Here is a 25,405-nt window from a genome sequence, read left to right on the forward strand (position 1 = left end):
AACCTTAAATACATACCTGACTTAGAATGATTGCTTCTATCATAGAACAGTCCTATGCTGAGATCTATACCATTATTGAAATAGCTGAAAATCAATGTGTTATTGGGAGATATATAGCCAGGTGTATATTCACATTGTCAGTATGCTTTATAATAAATGCTCAAGGACTTAAAATTATTATAGCTAAGTGATTTGCCCTTGACATTCAGGGATTACTGTTATGTATTTTGATTCTTGTATTTTATATAATAGTAAGTTCATTTGGTTCAGAGCCCTAAATGTTTCCAAATGACTACAATTTTTTCAATGCCAGCAGTTTGGAAAATAATTGCTTTGAATCTCATTTTTTTTTTATTACCCATCATCTACACTATGCCACCCGGACAAGAGAACAGTGAAGTAAAAACACATTGTTGATTTTTTTGTTACATTACAAAGTCTTCCCATTAATGTATATTGATATGGAGTTTTTTTAAGTGCAAGGACTAAGATCACTGAAAGTACAAAATAACATGCCTTAAATTTTATTGTTTCTGGTAGATAGGCTCTGCTATAGAAATGCTGATTTGAAGGATAGTCACAAAAAGTCACAAAATCAGATATGTAAATTTTACATGGATTAGAATATACGAGCTCAAATTTAACTTAATCCTAATTTTAGAAAAGCTACAGAACTTAACAGATAGTCAAGTTAAAAGCTTATTATAATTTGTGATAAGACAAAAGATCATATATTCATACCATTCCACACTTCACAATATATAGGGCATGGAATTTCTAACACTCTTGATGTCTTTGGCTTAATCCCATAAAGTTAACATTAAAAACTTCAATATTTTTTGAGAAAGATTAACAATTTAAACAAATATTACATATGGTTTAGGATCTACTAAATGAAAATTGAAATTCCATTCTGAAATTTAGTGATTATTGATTTCTTCAATCCACATAAAATTAATTTCAGGACACCAAGGCACAGTTCAGTCAGATGAGCACAAATTTCCTTATTTTCTCTGTTCAATGTTAGACAAGAAATATTCAAATATAAACCATACTATCCTCTGTCTGATGATAGTGTGTCAGATACAATGGTGTTCATCAACCCAATCTATTCAGCCCCACTGTTTTCCTAGTCTTCTTTCATCTAAGGAAAGCAATGTAGCATGGTTCCAACAATTAGATGGAAACAAGTCACTGAGTTGAGCTTTTGGGAATGTTTTGAAGAATGGTTAGGCTCCATAGGCAGGCAGTTATGCTTTTGCCCTTAGGTACTTTATGTTTTTTCCACTCTTCTTCTTTATGCTTGGAATAATGGCAGGTTGTTAGAAGATTATCAACCATACTATGAATGGGAGAATGGAATCCACATGCTAAAAATGGCAAAGCAGGAAGATAGAATGTACCTGGGCCTTCAATGGCATTGGTCAGAAGCTGCATGTTTAAGAAAAACTTATAACAGCAACAAAACAACTAAGAGAGAAGAGGAGGATGAGAGAGAATGAGAGAGAGAGAGAGAGAGACTCAGAATGAAGAATGTTCTTTTATGTTTTTCTCCCTTGTTTGTACTCTTTCTTTGAAAAAGAAAACCATCATAGGATAAAGTGCTAAAAACGTTCTCACTATTTACTTAGTTAACTTATTCAATATGCTTTCCAGAAGAAAAAAAAATCATTACATGAAGTGGTTGACAGAATTGTAAAAATATCTCCCCAAGATTTTTTGTTTCCTAGCTGTTCAGTAAAGCACTGATACAGGTACTGCTGAGAAGAGTCTTTCACATGGAATTAAGGTTACTAATCAATTGCTTTATATTAGGAAGGTTATCCTGGATTACCTGAGTGGACCTAATGTAATCATATGAGCCCTTAAAAGCTAAAGAGGAAGACAGAATCATCAGTCAAAGAGATGAAGCTTGAGTGACTTGAGGCATGAAAGGGACTTGACCCACTCTTGGTTTGAAGATGGAGGAATGGGGCCAGGAGCCAAGGAAGGCTAGCAGCCTCTAGAAGCTGAGAAAGATCCCTGATGTCTAGCCAACCGGCAATACCAGCAAGAAAACAGGGACTTTAGCCCTACAACCACAAGGAAGTGAATCCTACCAATCACTCACACAAGCCAGGATGTGGATTCTGCCTTAAAGCATCAAGAAAGGAACACAGCCATGTAGACACCTTGATTTTAGCCTTCTGAGACCCAAGGAAGCTAGACTTCAGACTGTGAAGGCACTGTGAGATAATGCCTGTGTTAAGTCTCTGAATTTGTGGCAATTTGTTATGACAACACTATGAAACTAATAATCATAGTAATACAAGAGAACCTGTTTAGGACATTTGCAAAAAATGTCCTGACATATTAACCTTTCAAAAATTACTTTCATCAAATTATAAGGCACAGATCAGAGATCAAAACCCTGAAAAATTACTACTCAGAACTCAGTGTTTTAGTGGAGGCAGGGAAGTAAGGATCATGAGATGCAATCAGGGTAGATAGTGTGTGACTCTCTGGATGGTCCTTTGTGATTGAGTTTCCAATTGGAAGTTTGAAAAATAAATGCCAAAAAACTACACTACTTCAGAGTTTTCACTAGTGTCAGTTTCTAAAAAATCTTACATGAATTACTGTAATTTCAACAAAACATTGATTTTACTAACATTTTATATTGTTGTAACTCTAAGATTTGAACAATAATGTTTACTGTGAAATATAGGAAATTTATAATTATGCGTTTTTAAATTTTTTGCATGTAAAAAGTAGGTTGATTGAGACTATGCAATCCCATCTATTCACTCTTTTTGTGATTATACTGAAGTGCCGTTCTCTTCAAAAAAGAAGAAAATATAGAGAGCTCAGCTGAAATGAAAGGATTATAGTAGTATGAATTACTCATTCATATTAGTGATATATTCAACCAATCCAAAATATTAATTGAATAACCATTATATCCAATGATTTTTATACATAAATTTACCTATATTGCCACAACACAATGCATATTTTGAATGCATTTAAATTATTTTACACACATATACAAAATAAGACTGATGATTAAATTTCACCTCGAAGTATCTTATTAGGTGATTAAATAGTAGGTGGCACAGAGTACAGTGAATAGTACCAACTGTTATTTCATCACTCACTTATAATAAGAAAACATTGAATAAAGAGTCAGTGTTGTATTTATCTGAGTTTCCCAAGCAAACAACAAAATACCTAATACGTAGGAACATAAAAATGCTGTTGGAGTGAACTGTATGTTAATAGTTACACGATTTAAGCAAGAACATGACCAAGGATAAATGTATAACTGAATAGTTATGTTCTGTCATTTTGATAAAAAATTTCAAAATAACACTAAAAAATCAAGTTTTATTCTCAATTATTTGCTATCGTTCATTCTCTAAACAAATATTACATGAGTACTTGCCATGTAGCAAGTATCCAAGACATTTAGGGAATGGAAACGAACAAAGAGAGTCTCTGGCTTTAAGAATTTCCTGGACATGTTAGAATGTTTGCCACATGCAATACCTGAAGATGTTTATCAGAGCTTTATTCGGTATGCAGCAAAGGGCAGAGGAGGACGTGCTTAACTCAAGGTAAGTTGTTTATCTGCTGGGGGAAAATCAGTGAAATCAGCTGAGAAAAACTGTCACGTGATATTATGGTTTAGTTATTCTGAAATGGGAAATAAAAGAATATTTTATACAGAAATATTAAATTATTTTATGGTGTGCAAATTAAATTCTTTGCATTGAGGTTTTTTAAAATGGCAATGTTAATCATGAACTTAAGAAAAAATATAGGCGAAAAAAGAGAAATGAGTTCTATTTTTCAGGATTGGGCTGAGGGGAATATATTCCAGGCAGTGGCAACGGAAGATGCAACTTGCCGGGCTGTGAAAACTCATGGAACTTTTGAATGATGACAGGGAGTTCAGAGCCAGAGCAGAGAGGTTTTGTAGGCAGACAGGGATGAGTCTGAGAAGCAAGCAGGAGTAAGATCAAAAAAGTTCTCAAATATATTGCCAACAAGTATTTGACTTCAAGCTAGGCTCTGGGAACTCAATGACAGATGTGAATTGCAGAGGAATGACCATATTTCCATTTCAGAACAATCACACTGGCAACAATGTGGAGAGTCAGAAGGGAGGCCAGAATGTGAGCACTCAAATGAAGAAAAAATGAGCATGAGCCCAATGCCAGCAGAAATAGGGTGGAGGAGAGGGCTTCAAGAAGGGTTTAGGACGTAGAGTCTGTAAGACTTTCTGATTGATTTGAAATGAAGGGGAGGAACTGCCAAAGGAAGATTCAAGGACCACCCCAATTTACTGGTTAGCAAAACTTAACTTATCACACATACTTGTGATAACTATAAACTGAGATTTTAAAAAATCTTATTTATACTTGAATTTCAGAGTTAACCTAAACATTTCCTAATAAAACTTGCCTATAATTATGATTCCTTCTATTTTTTTCCTAATACTCAAAAGCAGTGATTTTACATTTCATGTAATCATGGTATAAGTGGCATGAGAAATACTAATTGCAGAATATTTACTTCAATAAGCCTTTTTCTCATGTGTTTGAATATTTCAAAACATAGTTCGTGACATTAAAGAAAAGATATAGTTAATTCTAAAAGGCACCATGAAATGCAAAAGTGCAACCTATACTTAAAAAAAACATGAAAACATTGAGTATTTGTCCACATACACTGCCCACTGATTTGCAGCAGCAGTAATTCATGTAAAAGCTATCATGTAATATACATGAGGTTGCTTTTCTACAATCTTGCAGAAAGGATACTTGGAAGTATCCTTTTGTACCAAAACTGGAATCATTTTTCTGATGATTAGGGTAAAGTAAGGTGAAGCTTTGCATTTCATGAGTAGTCAGTAAATGTAGGTGGGTGAAATCATTTATTCCTTTCAAACAGATCACAAAATGTGTTATTCTTGATGATTTCCAACAATATTGTAAGTCCTTGAAGTAGCACATGTATTTGCAGGAAAAAAAAAATATACACATAAGCAAAGCAGGGTGAAAGAAACAAAAATTTACCCATGATCCCAATAGCGATTATATATATATCTGAAAGAGAGAGAGAGAGGATGCTAGCTAACTGACTAGGTAATCAGACTCCCTAAGCAAAGTCTACCATTACAGGGATTCTAGGAATCTAGGGGTGGGCAGGAATATAGTGATTCTAGTACATCATAGTGCTTAGTCACTGGGGAAGCAGTCTGGCAAGAACACCTTGGCCAATCTTGGGGCAGCTGGAGGCTGTCAACCAGCTATCCTTCCTGCAGAAGTCTTCCTTGAATAGAGATGTAAGCAAGACACCTCCCATCCATCCCTTGCTTCATACAGATTCTCTTCTCTGTGCATGAGGTTTGGAAAACAGTTCCTTCATCATTTTCTTTTTAAGCTTTGTATATGCATTTTTCTTTTGAACCAGAATTTTTTTAATTAATTTTTAAAAATTTTTGGCCGTGTCCAGTCTTTGTTGCTCTGTGCAGGCTTTCTCTAGATGCGGCGAGTGGGGGCTGCTCTTCATTGTGATGAGCGGGCTTCTCATTGCAGTGGCTTCTCTTGTTGTGGAGCACAGACTCTAGGCACACGGGCTTCAGTAGTTGAGGCATGAGGGCTCAGTAGCTGTCGCTCACGGGCTCTAGAATGCAGGCTCAGTAGTTGTGGCACACGGGGTTAGTTGCTCCACGGCATGTGGGATCTTTCCGGACCAGGGCTCAAACCCGTGTACCCTGCATTGGCTGGCGGATTCTTAACCACTGTGCCACCAGAGAAGTCCCTCCTCCGTAGTTCTTGTCCGTGTTTCTGAGGAGAAACTTATGAGAGGTTAGTGGGAAGAGGTACAGACACCATTGCTGCAGGTAGGTTCAGGGTACCATTAATACTCATCCTCTCCCTCCTCAAACACCTATACTAATTTCCTCCTACCCTGAATTATTACCACAGGATTTGGTAGCTTACCTGGCTTTATGACCCAGGATTAGCTATATAATTTTCTGTGTTCAGTGCAAAATGAAATGTAGGACTCCTTGTTCAAAAATTACTAAGAATTTCAAAACAGTGACAGTAGAGCAATAGACCAAGCATGAGGTTCTTTTAAGTTTGGGGCCCTTCATTTGACCTGTGGGACTGCCCAGGTCAAATGCCCATGAATCTGGCCCTGTTGTGGCCCAAACTTAAATTTCTAAAGGGACTGAGACCTTGGTAATCACCCCTCTGTCTGGCTGGGGTCGCTGTATCCATCCACTCACAGGTACAACTGGGTAAGTTCCAAATTTCATAATGAGAATGCATAATCATTACTGAACTGAGCATGAGGAATTGGATTAATATCAAGATTTTAGGTGTGGAAATGGTAAATAGGAGCTTAGAATTCACTAAATTATAAAACTGAAGAATGTTTCAATGTTTATGCCAGTTGAATGGTATTCTTTTAACAATGTTACTTTGTTTTCATATGTGATGGGAACCTCCTAATTCCTGAAAAGACCTGTGACTTCTGAAAAAAATAAACAATATCTTGAAGTTTTGTGACTTCACACCTACTTTGTAAACTCATTGAGCTGAAGATTGGTGTTTAAAATTCTTGTGTTCTCGAGTGGACAGCTTGTGAAAAAAATTGAGGAAAAAATAATACTTACTGGAAAATAAGAAATTTATTTGGTAAAGTATAAAAATATTCTATTGGAGAAGTGAATATGGCCTGTGCATTACTTATTAATAATAACAAATATTTACAAAGCACCTTCTAGGCACTAGGAAAAGTTCTAATTGCTTTACATTTTTTTTATTATATGATAAATGCCCCCATTTTATGGATAAGGAAACAGAATAAGTAAATATAGGTAAAAATTTAAGAGTTACAGTCTTAATCAGTTTTTAAAATTAATTACAAATTAATAAAATTCATGTTCTGGTATAAATTAAATTGTGTTTTGAATCATTTACTTTTAAAAATTTTGTTTTAATTTTACTCAAAGAGAAAAAATATACTCCTGAGTTTGATTAGCGAGAAAAGTGGTCACATTTCAGGAACTAGGTAATATATGATCTTTATATACAATGCCAGCACCCAGGAAGAGACTGCCTATCATAAGTTGTTTTTTCTCAAAATAACAGCTTTATGGAAATATAGTTTACTTACCATACATTTTACCACTTTAAAGTGTGCAATGTTTAGCATTAGTGGTTAAGTGTTCATTGTTTGGTGTATTCACAGAGTTCTGCAAGCATCACCACTATCTCATATTTGCATCACCCCAGGAAGAAATCCTTTAGCAATCTCTCCCCTGTCCTTCCTCTTCTTAACTCCTATTAAACTCATAAGTTTTTCAAAATTGAAAAAAGTCACATTGAATCCTAACCTGAGGCCCCATTTTTTGTTTGTTTCTTTGTTTTTAAGCTGTGAGAGACTGATCTGAAGTTTATGATAATTTTGTTTTTAAGAGATTTACAATGCCAAATTACTGAGTGTTTGATAGTAATGTTAATTTAAATGTGTTACACTAGATATAACAAAATTCAGATTTTTCCTTATGTAGTATGTTTAAGATGGGTTGCTTGTATATTTTAACCCCTTAACATGACTCTGCATTGAATTTCTATGGCAACTGCATTTCTGCAAAAACATAAAAACATTCAGAGGCTGTGCCCTCTCTCTCCTTTTCCTGTTGCCTTTCAGATCAGGAGAACATGTCTCTCCAGAAGTCACTGGAATGCCCTACATACATTTATTATTATTGCTATTTCCATCCCCCAAATTAATATCAAAACTACCATGATAGATTTGTAAAGAAACCATTTAGGACTACTCATGAGAAAGAAAATTATCTTGGATAATGACAGAAAAGAAGAAAATACAGTTAGAAGATAGGAAGTCAAATTCAAACTGTTTGGCCTAATCCTGAATGTATCATTTTCATTATATAGTCAACTTCTGCTGTGCCCACTTGACTTTATGGCTTAATGATATGATTATGCCCAGGTGATGATGAGTAGCTCTGGTCATAGGATCATCCGAAATCCTAGTCATGTTTAAATAGAACATAGTGATATGTGAGAAGCTCTTACTCAAACTAAGAGTAATTTACTGTCACAGCAACCAAGACTTTGTCCCCCAACTTCAATTAGGCTATGATGTTTTATCATAATATTTCATTCCTCTCAGATTTCCTATCTTTGGTTATAGGACCAGATGGTTTCAGTGGTGAATTCTACCAAATATTATAAGAAGTCATACCATTCCCTCTCAAACTTCTCCAAAACATAGATGAGGAAAGAACACTTTGAAACTCATCTTACAAGGCCATCATTACCTGATTAAAAAAGCCAGACAAGGATATACAAAAAAATTAAATTACAGGTCAATATATGTGATGAACATAAATGCAAAATTACCCAATAAAATATTAGTAAATCAAATTCAACAGTACATTAAAAGGATCATACACCATGATCAAGTGGGCTTTGTTTCTGGGATGCAAGGATGGGTCAACACTTGCAAATTAATCAATGTGATTCACCACATTACAAAATAAAGGATGAAATCCTGTGATTATCTTGATAGATGCAGAAAAAGCATTTGACAAATTCAACATTTTTTCCTAATAAGAAACTCTTAACAAAATGGATATAGAAGAAATTTATCTCAACATAATAAAGGCCCTATATAACAAGCCCACAGCTAACATCATAATCAGTGATGAAAAGCTGAAAGCTATTGCTCTAAGATCAGGAACATGACAAGAATGCCTGTTCTCACTATTATTTAACACAATACTGGCAGTCCTAGTCAGAGCAATTAGTCAAGAAAAAGAAATAAAAAGCATTCAAATCAGAAAATAATAATTTAAATTGTCTCTGCTTGCAGATGATATGATATAATATTTATAATAGACTTCACCAAAAGACCGTTATAACTAATAAACAGTTTCAGTAAAGTTGCAAGATACAAAATCAATATACAAAGGTCAATTGTGTTTCTATACACTAATAATACCTATCAGAAAGAGAAATTAAGAAAACGATCTCATTTACAATTGCATTAAAAAGAATAAAATACTTGGTAATAAGTTTGATCAAGGAGGTGAAGGATTTGTACACTCAAGAATTGTTCCAGATTGAATGTTGAGCATCTTTTCATGTACCTGTTGGCCACTTGGGTGTCTTCTTAGGAAAATGTCTACTTAGTTCTTCTACCCATTTTTTAGTTGGATTATTTTGTATTGAGTTGTATGAGTTCCTTATATATTTTGGACATTAACCCTTTACTCTGTATATGGTTTGCAAAAATTTTCTCCCATTCTGTAGGTAGCCTTTTCATTTTGTTGATTGCTTCTTTAGCTGTGAAGAAGCTTTTTAGTTTGATATAGTCCCACTTGTTGATTTCTGCTTTTGTTGCTTGTGTTTTTGGTGTCAAATCCAAAAAATCATTGCCAAGATCAATGTTAAGGAGCTTTCCAAAGGAGAAACTAACGCACCTTTGTAAGCAATTATACTCCAATAAAGATGTTAAAAAGAAAAAAACCAAACAAACAAAAAAAGAAACATCCTCACAGATACACCCAGAGTAATGTTTGACCAAATATCTGGCCACCCTGTGGCCCAGTCAAGTTGAGGCATAAAATAAACCATCACACCTTCCATAAAACTCATTTCTTTGAAGAACAATTAGCAGAACAGGAATGTTTTTGAAACCCATATACACTGGCAGAAATATATAATAATAATTTATTCTAGTGACAAGACCAGTGATATTCTCAGGATGGAAGCTATTCAAAATAGTTAACTTGTTACCAGGTAGATAGTAAATCTCAAGAAATTATGTAATTTTGGAGCTTGGTTTTGGTCTCTTTTTCTTACAGGTTGGACATTTGGCAGTAGCAGCAGCTAGATTAGCCTTAGTTAGTGAGAATCCATGCTGTTGGCCTCTCTCTCTGCCATCATGACCACTCCATCCTCTAAACAGTGTCTCATGAAGGCCTTCATAGTACTAACTATTTGAAGAGATTAACATGCTATCCTGAAAGCAATGGATTCATGTGCTGCGCTCTGCAATGTTTAGATAGTCCGAGATCCCTTTGGATTACATTAGAGCAGAGGAAAAGGAATTACAGCTCAACAGCAAAATTTGCAAGTGTTTATTACACATTTGAAGTGAGCAAAAACTCTCCCTGATCCTCTTTTCTTACTGAAATAGAAAAGAATGCACATGCCAAAACAGTGTCCATATACCAGAACCTGAGGCTCTATCTGTTCTAACAAAGTTACCACATCCATCATGGCAACTTCAATCAGGGCAACTACTGGGTTGAACTTGCAGCGGTCTACAGTCACCTTCCAGGATCCATCTGATTTTTGCAAGATCATTGCTAGGTAACTTAACTGGGGATGTGATAAGGACCACCATCCTTGCATCTGTTAGAAACTCATGGCTGATATAAATCTCCTAAACTCTATATAATACATATATGATACAATTTTTATTTATATATTTTTACTTACTTTCTCATGACAGGAACAGTTTCAGAGGCTTCCATGTGGCTTTCCCTATTTTGGTAGTTATCTACAACCAAGGGCCCAATCTGGAAGTTGTACTAACTTCCAAGTATGTTAATACCAATTAAACATTCAGGGTCCAGGGAAATGACCATCAGGTGGTCTATGTAAGTGATTTATTACCTGTCTCCCATATGCCCCCATACATATAGGAAGGCCACAATAATGTTTCAAAGTATTCGTAGTTCAATATCACAGAAACCCTATAACCTATACCAACAGTGCTAAAAATATGAGTAATCCCCATCTCCCAATTTATAGTCAAGTGAGTAAATGGCCATAATTTTCTTGAGGAAAAATGCAGCAAATCATTGCTTTGTATACATGCTGTGGTATTGCAATTGTTCCACTTGGAACCACTGTTTAGTGGGCTCTGATTCTGAACAATGGTCCCCAGTCTGAAACCTATGCAAGGAATCATGACATATTTATTAGGGTGGCTATCCTCAGACGCCCAATCACCAAACCTTGATTTCTTCTGCTGGTTCAAGCTGAGTAGTGACTTTGTCAGCCACCAATCTATTTTGCCCCTAGGGAGGTCATATTCTATTAACCATCCTTGTAAGTCCCTGTGTATCTGGTTCCCAGGGCTATTACTCCAACTTTGCTAGTGATCACAACATATGTGGTTAAGTACCACCTGGTTACTGACAGTTAACTGCTGCCACCTAGACTCTACTATTTTAAAGTCCATTCATGGACATTGTTTTCAGCTAGATAAATTCTGTAACAGTATTTTCTATCTCCAGCCCTAAAATGAAAAGTAGAGACACTACTGAATTTTTTGTTTTTTTTTTTCTGTACACGGGCCTCTCACTGTTGTGGCCTCTCCCGTTGCGGAGCACAGGCTCCGGACGCACAGGCCCAGCAGCTATGGCTCACGGGCCCAGCCGCTCCGCGGCATGTGGGATCCTCCCGGACCGGGGCACGAACCCGCGTCCCCTGCATCGGCAGGCGGACTCTCAATCACTGCGCCACCAGGGAAGGCCGGAAATCAGTTTTTTATTCAAGTCAGAAGATAAAGGAAACATTAAAGGAAAATACTGAAGATTGGGAATTTTGGTAATGACAGACTATATATTCTAAAGGATACACAGAAACTATTTGGGGAGTGAGAGATTGGAAAGAGACGGGAGATTAGATCAGATCAAGAGATGTAAGAGGTTATGGGGATAAAAATTAGTATTTAAATATCTTGAATGCTTGGACTTTTGGTAGTTACAGAGTAAAATGGGAATAAAAGCATGATGAGATTAATCCTGCTGGTCTTCTGGGGGAAGGTAAGTGGTGAAAACAGAGATATGGAGACACGCTGACTGCACTGTTGAGGAGTACTGGTTATACACCATACTGGTGGGCTTTCAAAACGCTAAATGGAGGTGGGGTCCTGGCTAGGGAAGGGGAAGTCTATATCGACTTGGACAACAGAATTTGGGGGGGTGGTGATTTATTAAATCCAAGAGAGTAAAATATATCAAAAACAGTGGAGGTCGGGAATCAGACAATGTGAAGAAGTTGGGGAGAGAGGAGGAATTGATTGGGGGTGGGCTGTCCCTGAGTCATTACCTGGTAGTGAGCACTCCTTAAAAGACAGAGCTGGGGAGTAGAGGTTTACCTAATGCAGCACTGGAATTAATTAGTTGAGGTAAAATATGTTTAGGAACATAGGAGTCTATCACTCACAAGTGTGGAAAAAAATTTCATCTCCCAGTAGAGACACTGCATTTTACACTTGCCATCAGGAAGATGAGTGTTGATGGGGGTCTGTATGATCATGGGCTGATGATCCATAACACATATAGTCATAAAGATAAATGGGTTCTAAGTGGATCTGGTGATAGATTCTATTCACACTTCTGGTACTTCTTATTAAAATGACTACAAACTCATTCCAGGGATGTATGTTCTTTGCAATTAAAGATGAAAACCAGGCCCCTTAATGAGCCCGTATAGGGTAATACATTGTCTAGTATTAGCATCATGCTATTGCCACTTTTCAGGGAGCACTGTTCGCTAGAGTCTTTTCGTAATTTTACAGATAATCATGAAGTGTAATGTAATCATGGGAAAGCATTTACAGGAAAACTTCATTTATTTGGCATGACTGGGAAATAAATGTTCCTACCTTATTATTTTAGATAACTCAAACATCCCCCTGGAGAATCCAAAATTTAAAGAAAAAAATCTGTTCTCAATGAACTTCTTTTACAATTTGTTGTTTCTTTAAATACGGTAAAAGAACATAATTTAATCCTTTCTTGACTACTTAGACTAAGCAGGCTAGAGTCATATCTGAAAGCTAGGTAGCCAAGGCCAAGATATTTAACTTCTCTCAACTTTCCTTTTCTCTTCTATAAAGTCAATACCAATTTTATAGGGTCATTATGAGAATTTAATGAGATAATGCAAAGAGAGCTTAGCTCCATTTCTGTCACACAGAACACAATCAAGCGTACCTATGATTATCAGTAGCCTCATCAGATCAGCACCTTAATTAGTAACATCAAAATCTGCCTCCACTCCAATCAAATGATGGCATCAGATCATATGACCCTCGACAAAATGACCCTAGACTACTGAGGTTTTGAATTACAGTTCCGTGTTTTTCAGTATCTTCACTCTTTGCTGCAGTGTGTGTGCCTATATACAACTGCATTAATTTTTCTCTTCAACCACTGGATTTTCTGTTTCTAATATATTCTGGTATAACAAACTTGATACCTGAATTTACTAGGACTGTGTAGACTAAGTATAAAATTAATTTTGAATGAGAGCCAGAGGGCCTCTGTCATAAGCAAAGTCATGGATATTAGTGTATGAAATTGGTGACATCCACGTTGGTTATTGAGAAACATTTCTTGAATTCATCTCAACTTTTCAAATATTTGTCAGGCATCTGTTATATAAAGTCTAGCTCACTGTCATAGCCTTTTATTTCATGATCAAATGCATTAGAGCACTTAATATGTTCAAGATGTGCTGCTGTACTAGGTATTAGGAATGCAAAAGTGATAAGCTAGGCCCTACTTTCAATTAGGGAGGCTGACCAGAATCTTCGCCATTGTAATATCTTAAGATTGGTACGGAGGATCAGGCTTAAGTTATTTTACCTAGACCTGAGTTTTCTAGGGGAAATGATATTTAACTTGGTTAAGTAAGAGTCAGACAAATAAATGAAGAGAAAGGCAGGGACATTGGAAGTGTAAAGGTCCAGAGGTAATAAAGAACTTGGAAAAGTTGATGACCTGAATAAAGCTCACTGTAGGCGAAACATAAAATGGAACCGGAGGATAATACTGAGTTGTAACGCTGAGTACGTACATTAAGCAGGGACACGGATATGCAGACTGTGTAAACCATGGTAAAGATTTTGGGCTTTTTTCCAAGGATTATGAAGGGCTGTTTAAAGGTTTAATCTGTGAAGTGATATACTCAGGCTTATGCTGAGTATATCATGTTTCAAAGGTCATTTTATGTTAACCACAGATAATGGATGGAGAGTACAAGTCAAGGGATGGGGGACGGTGAGCATGCTGCCCAGTGGTCCGGCGGGGAGACTGCAGTGACCCACACTAGAGCGTGGGCAGTACAAATGGTAGGGATTTTCACGAGGGAAAAACGGTAGGACTTGAAGACCAATAGAATAAAGGGAGTGAAAGAGAGGTAGGTGTCAAGGCTGACTTTGTGTTGCCCAACTTCACAGATGGTGGTACAATTTACTGAACAAAGGAATACTGACAAGGGACCACACTTGAAAAAGAAGGTCGAGAACTGAGACTCAAAACTTGGCAAATTTGAGGTACCTTTGAAGTATATACTTATCCCCTGGGAAGGGACCAAAAGGTGCCCCAACTCTCCTCCTTCAAAGATTCATTACTATGTGTATTCCAACCTCTTATGCTGTTCCATCAGTCAAAAGTCCTGATAGTATGTCCCAGCAAGGCCACTTCTAAATTTTTACCAAGAGGAAATGAAAGTATATCATCCACACAAAGACTTGTAGACAAATATTCCTAACAGATTTAGTCATAAAAGACAAGACTGGAAACAACCCAAATGCCCATCAGGGAGTGCAAAGTTAAATTGTGGTATATTCTTGTAGTGGAATACTATTCAGCCATAAATAAGTAAGTGAATAAATGGAGTAAGCTATTGATACGTTCAACGACATGAATGAATCTCAAAATCATTATGCTGAGTAAAATAACCCAGACCAAGAAAAAAAAAAGCATAATGCCATTTTTATAAAATTCTAGAAAATGTAAACTAATATATAGTGAGTAAAGCATAGAGAGAAGAAAGAATTGCAAAGCTGCACAAGAAAACACTGGGAATTATAACATATTTGGTATTTTGATTGGGATAATGGGTTTGTGGGTCTACGCATATATTAAAACTCACAGTATTTAGTATACTTTAAATATGAACAATGTATTGTGTGTAAATTGTACCTCAATAAAGTTATTAAAAAGTCAACCCCCTGATCACCTGCTTCTAACCAGGTGAGCTCTCATTCCCTGTTCTATGTCCCATCATAACAACCTGTTTGATAATTAGCAGCATACCTGTTTGCTCCTTCTCTCCCTGTGGATTTCCAGCTGGGCGCCAAAAGAGATTAAGCCCCTTTTGTTCCATGTGTCTCTTACAAACCTAACACAGTGAATGAAAGGATGAAGCATTGGTAGTCTCACTCATGCTGGTAAATATCTGAGAATGAACACCTTTTCCTATCAAATCAGGTCCTACGAGGACAGGGCAATAGGGGATGGATCAATGGTGGATACTAGGAAAGGTGTCTGCTTACTGTGCTCTCATATGCAAGTGAGGGACAGGAGGGTAAACAGGAGAGGGAGTGAGATAGTTAGGAAACAATGCTTTAACTTGAGACACATGTAGAAACCAGTAAAGAAAAATCTACGTGGAGGTGGAACACAATACAAAAACTATCCCATTTAATTTATGCTACCTAGGAGACACCAAAGAACAATGCTTACATTTTAGGAATGGTGTTGGAAGTGCAAATCGAGAGGGAGATTTTGTGCATATGTTAGATGCAGCCGTCGGGGAACACCCATTCTGGAATGAAGCGATGTCACGTCACTTGGGGTTTCACTGTCATTCAGCTTCACTCTGAGCTCACTGCCCTCAGGAAGCTAGCAGGTTAGACGCTTTAACTGAGAAGGCAAAGCTTTGAGTCCTGGGAGATATTCCTGTAGCTGAGAGTTTAATTTTAACTAAATGGAAACGGCTCATGACATAAAAGCAAGATTGAGCCTTTATGGAACATTTTAGGATTGTACATGGCGGCAGTCCCAAGATGAAAAACCAGGGTACAAAGGTAATCTTAAAAAGATGCCTGTAGGGTCACGTAAAGCATCTGAAATGACCTACCATGGAAAATAAAATCCTAATGGGCAAATCCTTGTGCTTTATCTATACATACAAATGGAAAGTTAAATACTTATCTAGCTGTTTTTAGATATTCAGTTTTATGCAAACGATGTTATTCTTAATGGCATTTTTGTAAGGCCCTCATTGCATACCATTTTAATTAAATTTTTATTTATTTAGCCACTGTGTTCACTGCCACGGAGCTGTAAATTCTAATTTAAGATATAATTATTTCCTGATTTCAAGGATTAGCCTCTCCCTGCGCTACTTAAATAATACTTAAATAATATGATAGAAATTCTGTGATTCAACACTCAACTGAAAGACAAGAACAGTGTTTCAAGGGGGTTGGAAGCAGAGAGATCTATGTAAGCAATATGGAACAAGTAACTTTGCAAAGAAGAGATGGGCTTTGAGGCTACTCTTGAAGGATTCTTGAACTGGGGAAGTGATATAAGATAGAGAAGGGCATCCACATAGGAGAACAGGAGGAGTACAAGAGAGATACCACAGAAAGCTCTCAGGTTTCCCTCCGTGTTAAAAAAAAAAAATCTTATGGTGTCTGAGTTTGTTCAGAGTCTAAGGAAAATATTAGCATAGCAGGGCTTCTCTATAATGGTGTAATGATCGAACCTGAAATAGAAACCACCTCAGGACAGAGGGAGGGTAAAAAGGCGTCAATTTCTCATTGTCTCCCATCAACACCCACTGTAGACATAGTTCATAGATTAAAATCTTTTTTGACTGTGGACCTCAGATTGGACTGCCTGGGAATATGGTGTTCCACAGCACAGGCTAGTTTTATCTGTTTCTGGATTTATTTTTATGCTTATTTTAAACTTCTGTAGTGAGAGATACACTAGCAGGGTACTAAATATCAAAATGGAATTCGTCTTTACTAATGGCTTTAAAGTTAATCTGGGTTAGTGATTATAAAATTATAGATATTAGTATTTCCCTACTGTGTGATGAAAGCAACCCATGCTATACCATGCATTTAAGAAATGTCACCACACAAATCCCAAGATGGTCTTCCTCCACAATTCCAATGGCCAAATCCTTCAGGAACAGAATGCCATCCTCTTCTTAAATAATAATGTTAGATATAGTACTATTTTTAGAGTTGCTTGAGGGTTTGTTTTCTTGGTTTTTTTTTTGTTTTTTTTTTTGCCGTACGCGGGCCTCTCACTGTCGTGGCCTCTCCCATTGCGGAGCACAGGCTCCGGACGCACAGGCTCAGCAGCCATGGCTCACGGGCCCAGCCGCTCCACGGCATGTGGGATCTTCCCGGACCGGGGCACGAACCCGTGTCCCCTGCATCGGCAGGCAGACTCTCAGCCACTGTGCCACCAGGGAAACCCTGTTTTTTTTTTTTGATGTTAACTATAACAGGCCAAGTAGGAGGCATAACCAATATGAGAGGCAGATCAACTTGCCTAGGGCCACAGATACCGCAAATAAAAGAAAATAATTTTAACACGTATTTAATATTTTATAGGTTCTAGGCAAGATTCTATGAACTTTCACATACGTTAAGATCACCGTAACAACTGTGTGAAGAGAATATTATTAGCCCAATTTTATGGATGAGGAGACCGAGGCTCAGTAAGATTAAAAGCTACAGAACACAGATATAAACTCAGGTCATCTGACCCCAATCCCAATATTCTGTGTAATCATCATGATTAAAGTAACATGTATTAGGTACTTGCTCTATGCCATCTTCTCTGCTAAGTGTTTTATATAAATCATCTCATTCCCAGCATAATGTCCCTAGAAAGGAATATCACTGGCTAACATTCACAGATTCAGAAACAGGTTGATCAAGGTCACACAGCTGATAAGTAACCCAGCTAGAACTTGAAATCTGAGTTTAGAACTAACACTCTTTATTAATATATTTTGCTGCCTCTTAAAGGATAGTGCAATCCTAAAAGTGAATTCAGTTACAGGTATTAGGACCTTATTCAGGCAATATCTATGTGATAAAGTGAGGGAGAAAATCCATTCTCTTGGGGAATCAGACAGCAAGCACACATTGAAATCTCATTAGAAATTAGTTACAGCAAATAATACGTTTAAATGTTTCAGTATATCATCCTCCTCCACAAAAAGGACACTTCCACTTTTGCTTAATATCCTATCCTTAATTAGCAATGACAAGAGCCTCAATTATGGATTGCTTTCTATATGTGCCTAAAGCCATGCTTAGCAATTTATATAAAATATCTCATTTAATCCTCACAACCAGACTATTAAGTCTATGATTTCTTCCTGTCAATCAAGGGAACAGTATACAAAGCTCAAAGAACTCGAACAGGTACTAACCTACCTAGTTAAGGGAAGCAGAGCAATTCTGGCCCACAAACACCTTGGAAGCTAATCATCTCTGCCTTTCACATGGAAGCCACAGTTGTGAGATTATTCAGCAGTCACCTGGTGAGATGTAATGCATTTTATCTGATACGACTGTGGGAAATGTGCTATAAAAATAAACCCAGTGTGCCTTGCTTGTTGTGCCAAAGAAACCTCCCTGGACAGTGTGAGTGGATAAAATATTGAAGAAATATTGCTGCCCATGATTAGAGTTAGAGGGATGGAAAACAATGAAGCATATATTTGAGAAGGGGATAAACAGCCACAGACTTCCTTACTTTTGTCCAGAGAATGTGAGCAATTCAGCAAAGAGCTCCTAGCCTTCGTCTGTGTAAAACTATTGCTAGATGTTAACTTGCCAGGGCTGCAGGACCCAGCACCTCCTGCATGTATACCCTGTCAATGGAATGTGAGCAAAGGTAATGAATGTCACTTCTGGGATGGAGTGATTAAGAGCAGAGCCTCTACACCCTTTTCTCCTCTGTCTTCCAACTACATTCCAAAGGCTTTGAGGCCCTAGGAAATAGAGTCAGGACATAGAAGAAGCCTGGGCTCCTAATTCACTTCATGGAGAAAAGATCTCAGCAAATAAAAAATATCATGTTGGATTATGTCCTTAAAAGTACAAACTCTATTAGATAGATTTCCATCTTGGGCAGGTGAATACTCAAATACATAATAAGACTAAATAAAATATTTTTCTCCTGATATTCTGTTCATAAGACTATAATGATACTTGTCCAACTGTACAATAATTATGTGTTAACCTCTATGACTCCCCTCAAGACTGGGAGACCCTCCAAGGTAATGATAATGACTTTTTCACCTTTCCAGCTCAGCACCTAGATCAATACCAGGTATAGTATCCACAGTAACAAATATTTTGTGAATATATGAATGATGTGTAAATAGATGAATACAAGTATGAATAAATGAGTGGAGAGACTGGAGTATACAGAGAATAAAACTATTTTCATAACAAGACCACACAAATTACTTTCCATTTGACTTTAGAATGCATTTTTGAACTTATATTTAAATGTGGGTGCGTCCAAATCAATTCAAAATCATTCAAATAATAGAATTAAGTCAAACCATGAGAGGTTAAAAAAAAGAAAAGGAAAAAGCTTGTCTCTTTTGTTCTTCATCCTCAATTTCTCTCCCTAAACCTTTCTGGCTTAGGCAAAGCACCAACCTAACTTGAATTGTCCTTTTTCATTCAAAGTGTGTTACCTTCCTGCTGAGTGTCTGAAGTAAAAGATAAAGAATAAATATGTTCTCAGCTCCTGTGAGGCTGCAGGTTTAGTCTAGGTAAAGAAAGGGTAAAATAGAGAAGTTTGCCATTTTTTATATTACTTTCAAAGTTCTTCAAGGCTGTTTTAAGTCACATACCTGAATCAGAGGGTACCAAGCAGTCTGCTTAGGTATACAGTTCTGAATCTAATGTTTGTAAGTGGGACATGAGATAATGATCCCCTCAACACTTGGGGCTGCCTGGTACAGCCTGGGTTACCCAGAACCCTGGAACTATTCACATTCAGCCACAAATAGCCTCTCTAGGGTCTCCCAGGAAGGTTACCCGAGAGAGAGAGTCAGACAAAAGGTCAAAAGTGGTCTCGGATGGCAGACACAGTGAGAACCGCCACACCCATGGGTCCATCAAAGTTCTCTCGCCATTCAACCAGCGGGCATCAACTTGTGCAACAGCCAGCGGCGAGTATGCCAATGCTCATGGTGAACAAGAGATTGCTAGGACTGCTACAAGAACTAATGATCCAGAGCAAAGATACAGCAGGTCAGGGGCGGGAGTCCCAGGAGACCTTGTCAGCGTGGGTTTAGGTGGTTACCCGCCCATCTCTATCTTCATGTAAAGATGATATGACCGCCTAGTGGATGTGAAGGCTCTACCAGTCTGTGCCTTCTACCATCATTATTGGGACATACCTTACAAAAGCAACCACCAACTTGGAACGAAATCAGTCTCATACACATCATCAGATGATACTGCAATGAGTTTTTGTGTGCCAAAGAAAGAAGAAACTAGATTCTTTGAAAAACACTGGCTTAAAATTTTTGATCGTAAAAATGATTAAAATTTTGTCTAATGTGACGATCAAAAATAGAGAGATGTTATTAAAACATTGATTAGAATTACAGTCACAACTTCAAGAATAAGACCTGGTAAACAAAACAAAACAAACAGAAAAACCAAAAAACACTTATGTTTGTGGAAGCAACTACAAGTTTCTCAGTAAAAATCCTGAAAAGCATTACTTGAAAATTATGTAAATTAAGTATTTGATATCTTTCCCAATACTTTATACTTTATTATGGCTTGTTATTTTAAATTTTTATTTATATTAGTTGTTTTACTTTATCATTGTTTAATATAAAGGCTATACAATTTTTACCAAGCTCCATTTAGATCCCCTCTAGTTTATTCTAGTATAGCATACAAGTATCATTTAATAAGTGTGCCATGAAGTGAAAACAGTAAGCAGTAGTACCTACCTATATAAGCAGCATATTAATATTCACAACTAGACAACGCGTTCTAGAGTCGAAGGGGGCAGAACCCAGAAGATACCCTTAGCCTACTGATTAGGTAAATATTCAATTTAAGATGATATATTCCCTAGACCACACAAAAAATAGATACCAGTGTAATCATAAGATTTGAGGTCTGTAATTTTATCTAGCAATGTAGCCCTCAAGGCAGCAATCGCTGGTGTTTCATGAATTAATTGCCTACCGTGGAGCTTTTCAACATAGAATACAAATTAATCCCACACACCTTACTATTATAAAATTTACTTACATTTTTCATGACACATGCAGAATCTAAAGATTTATAAATATGGAGTAGATAATGCTTTCCATTTAAATTTGGCATCAAGCCATCGCTCTGAGCCCAAAATAACAATGCAGACAACGCTGGTTTAAAAAAAATCCCAGATTTACTTAATTTTGGCTGTTTGTTCCTTTACCTAAGTGTTTGTTTTTTCTTTTTTTTTAAATCTTACTCTCTAAAGCCAAGCCAAAGTTCTTTCTTCGAAGAATCAGATTTTTTGACTGATGGTGAAGCAGATGGATCACAAAATTAGGAGGTAGGACAACTGGATATTTCTGATTACAACTCTTTTACAGATTTGTTTGCTTGAGTATGGTTTTTTGCTTCTTATTTGAGCTAGAGTTTCCTCATCACTAGAATGAAGGTTTTCATTAAATATTTCTGAGTGTTCTTTTGAGCATCATGTGAATTTGTGATCCTGTCTAACTTGTTGCAGAAAAAATTTAAATGTATATAATCTTAGCAGTATTTATACTAGTTATAAATTCAAACAAAGTAGGGATTTTAAACGCTGAATTATCCTGATTTTATGCCATGCTGCCACTAATAAACAAACAGCAAGTTCCCTGATAGTGATTCTCTATTATGGGATATTGATATATTTTGGGATTTGGAGGTTGGATTGACCTCCCCCTGTTTACAAGACACAACTTTCTGATTTGCCACCTGCTACGTCTCCTATTCATCTTTTTGTAAGACTTTTTAAACATTCAGCAAAACCCTCATGGTACAGAATTTCCCCCAAGTGGCCCACATTTGAACAGTAGAATTCAACTGAGACTTGAAGATGGGCCACACGCAGCACACCCTGCTGACATGTTCCTCTACCCACGTCCCTCCTTTTCTCACTGCCTGGTAATTGAAGTGTATTTTTGTCAGTGGTGTCAAAGCCTGTCTCCTAGGCTGTCTTATTATTTTTAAATCCCCGACAAGTCCACCGCAGTGATCCAGCTCCTTGCACTTTACAGGTGCTCAAGATCTATTGGCCAAGCCAACATGTCTCTCTCAGTTTCTCTAGACTTGCAGGTCCTTAACTGCGGACCCTAGGGTGACTGGGAGACACAGCAGCTGGCCTGGAAGAAACTGTGCATAAACCACAGATTTTTACTTATGCAGCTTTGTGCATTAATTCTGGATAAGCACATGATAGAATGTCATATGTGTGAATTTTATTTTTCAGGTGTAGTGATGGTGGGAAAGAGGCTGGCAATAGCTATTGTAGACCACACTGCATTATAAAAAAATCTGATAAATCCAAGCAATTCAATTCAAAATGGTCAATTAAGGGGAAAAATGCAGTCATTTAACTTGATAATTCTACATGATACATTAAGTCTCTCACAGACTCCACCACAATGAAAGCGAAAAGAGTTGAATGAAGGTAGAGGAAGATTTTCTTTAAGGTCCACTACTTGATTTCTTTTAGCTCCTAAATATGTGGGAAGCAGTAAAGCATGGTGCTCAGGCCATTGTACTCACCTGATCTTGGAGTTGGGCAGTGTAATTTGTGCACTGGCTGAACAGATGGATAACTAATCATAGGCAAATTCTTAACTTTTCTCTTCCTCAGTGTCTTCATCTGTAAAATGGGGATATTATTGGTACTTACTTCTTAAGAGCTTTGTGAGGATTAACTACACTAATCCATGGACAAGAGACATGTTGTCTACATAACAGGTGCCCAATAAGTTACAGTGACTGTGTTGTGTTTTTGATACTGCCCATGACAACAATGATGGCATATGTCTATTTTTATCATTATAGTGTGATTACACGTCATATATGTTGTATCTCCTTGTTCTGAGATTAACATAGCCTCTTTTAGAAACCACCAAAAGGCTCAACAGTATTGGTGAGAAACATCTGTGAGCAACAAACATTCAGACACAAACATTCAATTAAGACGACCGCTTCCAGAAGCAGTCTCTGAAGCATGTCTGATCTAGAAGGGATGCCCCCATGCACTTCCTGCTGGGAGAGAATCTTCTATTGTTGCCAGTCAGGATCATTCCCTGTTGGTTTAAATTAACCTGAAAGAGCCTCAGCAGTTTAGGTACGTTTAGCTCAACATCGCAGATTGTTTATACCTGTGATGCAGGCACGTCAAAAAAAACCACCACTGAGCCACTGGCTTAGGGTTTCCAGCTGAAGCTACAGCGGTTCTTTTCTGTAAACACAGGAAATCAGCCAAGCTCAGTTTGCTTAAGACATTCAGGTAAACCGTTTGCTTTGTCAGAGCGCTCTCCCAGGAACGACCAAGATATTCCGAATCATTTACTTCTTTCCCATTTGCCATTCTTTTCATGAGGTGGATTCCCCAATCGTAAACACAAAGAAAGTGTTTAATCAGAAGCAGCCAGAAGTGATTGGTGATAACTGGGATTTAATGGCTCAATCTCAAATCTAGTTTCAGTTGTGTTTCACCAGAGATTTTTCAGATTCTTGCTATGAGAGTTTGGCAGAAGACAATAAAAATCATGATTTCCTCACTTTTTTCTGATGTTTTGCTATGGCGCTAAGTAATATGTTCAGTATTCCCCTGGAAATATATAAAGCACTTGACGTGGTGTGTTCATCACTTGCCTCTGACTAAAATGTCCAAATGACTGAGAATTAATGAAAATCATTACGGATAGGAGCAAAGGATGTGTACCAAGATGTTCACTAAAGCATTGTCTACAATTGTGAAAATGAAAACATATATTATAAACTGTATAACAATAGGCATGAAGTATTTACTACTACATGGACTACTATGAAACCATTAAAATAATGATGTAGAAACAAAAAAATGTGAAAAATGGGTTTTAAAATTAAACAATAACACACTAATATTAGATTATTTAGTTATTATTCTGGCTCCAACCAGAAGAAAAACAAACAGTAATTTGAGCATGGAAAGTGTAATGAAAAAACTATTAATTATGAAAGACGATTAGAGTAAGGAAGGAATGGCCAGCGACAAGTAAAGAGAACGCCAAAACACACAGTTAGCAGAAATAAGGAGAGCCGCTAACCCTCCAGTTGAAAAGAAGACCTCCTCCTCCCTGCCCACAGGACTGAGGTCCAGACCCGGTTGAAAAGAGCATGACTGTGGCTCACTGGATGGTAAAGAAGCTGCTGTGGTGTCTCCTGGTGGAACTTTCTGGAAATATGCCCTCTGTAAGTTGCTGGAAATCCACATTCTAGGGTTCCAGTAAAACTATGCACAGGGAGATTTCTCACCTGAGGCGCTACTCCAAAACTGCTTGATAGAAGATGCTGACGGAAGCTGTCGTCCACTGCTCTCTCTGCGCACTGCTGAAGCCGACTACCGGAGAAGTTGTGAGCCCCGGGAGCAGGGCTGAGGACGCCCTCGGAGCTGCAGGAGTGAGTGGGTGCTGAAGACGCCACCAAGAGCCTTCCCAGCAAGCACCGGGGCATCACGAAGCAACACCTTCCTCAGGTGCCATCAATTAGGAAAGCCTAACATCACACGAGCTGGCCAAGGAAAAACTATTTAAAGGACCCATAGCACTTTTCACAGAGCAAGTAACAAAAGAGTGAATTTCGAGCTGAGAGGCGGTAACCAATGTTACCTCAAGAAAAATTAAATTAAAACGGAGATTTCTTTTTTTCTTTTTTGCGGTACACGGGCCTCTCACTGTTGTGGCCTCTCCCGTTGCGGAGCACAGGCTCCGGACGCGCAGGCTCAGCGGCCATGGCTCACGGGCCCAGCCGCTCCACGGCATGTGGGATCTTCCCGGACGGGGGCACGAATCCGCGTCCCCTGCATCGGCAGGCAGACTCTCAACCACTGCGCCACCAGGGAAGCCCTAAAAAGGAGTTTTTATCACATAATCAGTGAAATGCAAATTCAAGCAATAAGATGCCATTTTTGACTAAAAAACAGACACAAAGAGTATATAATATTAAAACGTTAACAATGGCTCTCTTTGGGTGGGAAATTACCAGTGAATTTCTCATTTTTCTTGGAGCATTGCCATATTCCTACAATATAAATGTACATAGATTTCCAATGCACAAAAATAAATTATCAACTCAGCTACCCAATAAACTTAATATTCACTCAATAACTTTTACTCTGTATTTAATTACAGCATAAAATGTAAGAACAAATGCAATATGGATGCTGCATATTAAAGGGACTCGATCAGTCTTACTCATTTTGTGGAATCAAGGAAAGGACCATTCAAGCGTT

The 25,405-nt window shown here is 37.5% G+C and overlaps 1 long non-coding RNA gene across 1 annotated transcript in view; it reads right to left on the reverse strand.

The window, feature by feature from the left end:
- Positions 1–501: 501 nt before the first annotated feature.
- The window catches only part of LOC141277719 (uncharacterized), a 30,681-nt gene continuing 5,777 nt past the window's right edge, over positions 502–25,405 (reverse strand). The window contains exons 2-4 of the long non-coding RNA XR_012329481.1: positions 24,430–25,019; positions 22,684–22,783; positions 502–5,834 (exon numbers count right to left, since the gene is read on the reverse strand). This is a non-coding gene — a long non-coding RNA (uncharacterized lncRNA). The remainder of the gene's footprint in view (positions 5,835–22,683; positions 22,784–24,429; positions 25,020–25,405) is intronic.

Source organism: Tursiops truncatus, unplaced genomic scaffold, assembly GCF_011762595.2.
Source record: "Tursiops truncatus isolate mTurTru1 unplaced genomic scaffold, mTurTru1.mat.Y mat_scaffold_107_arrow_ctg1, whole genome shotgun sequence".
Taxonomy (NCBI): domain Eukaryota; kingdom Metazoa; phylum Chordata; class Mammalia; order Artiodactyla; family Delphinidae; genus Tursiops; species Tursiops truncatus.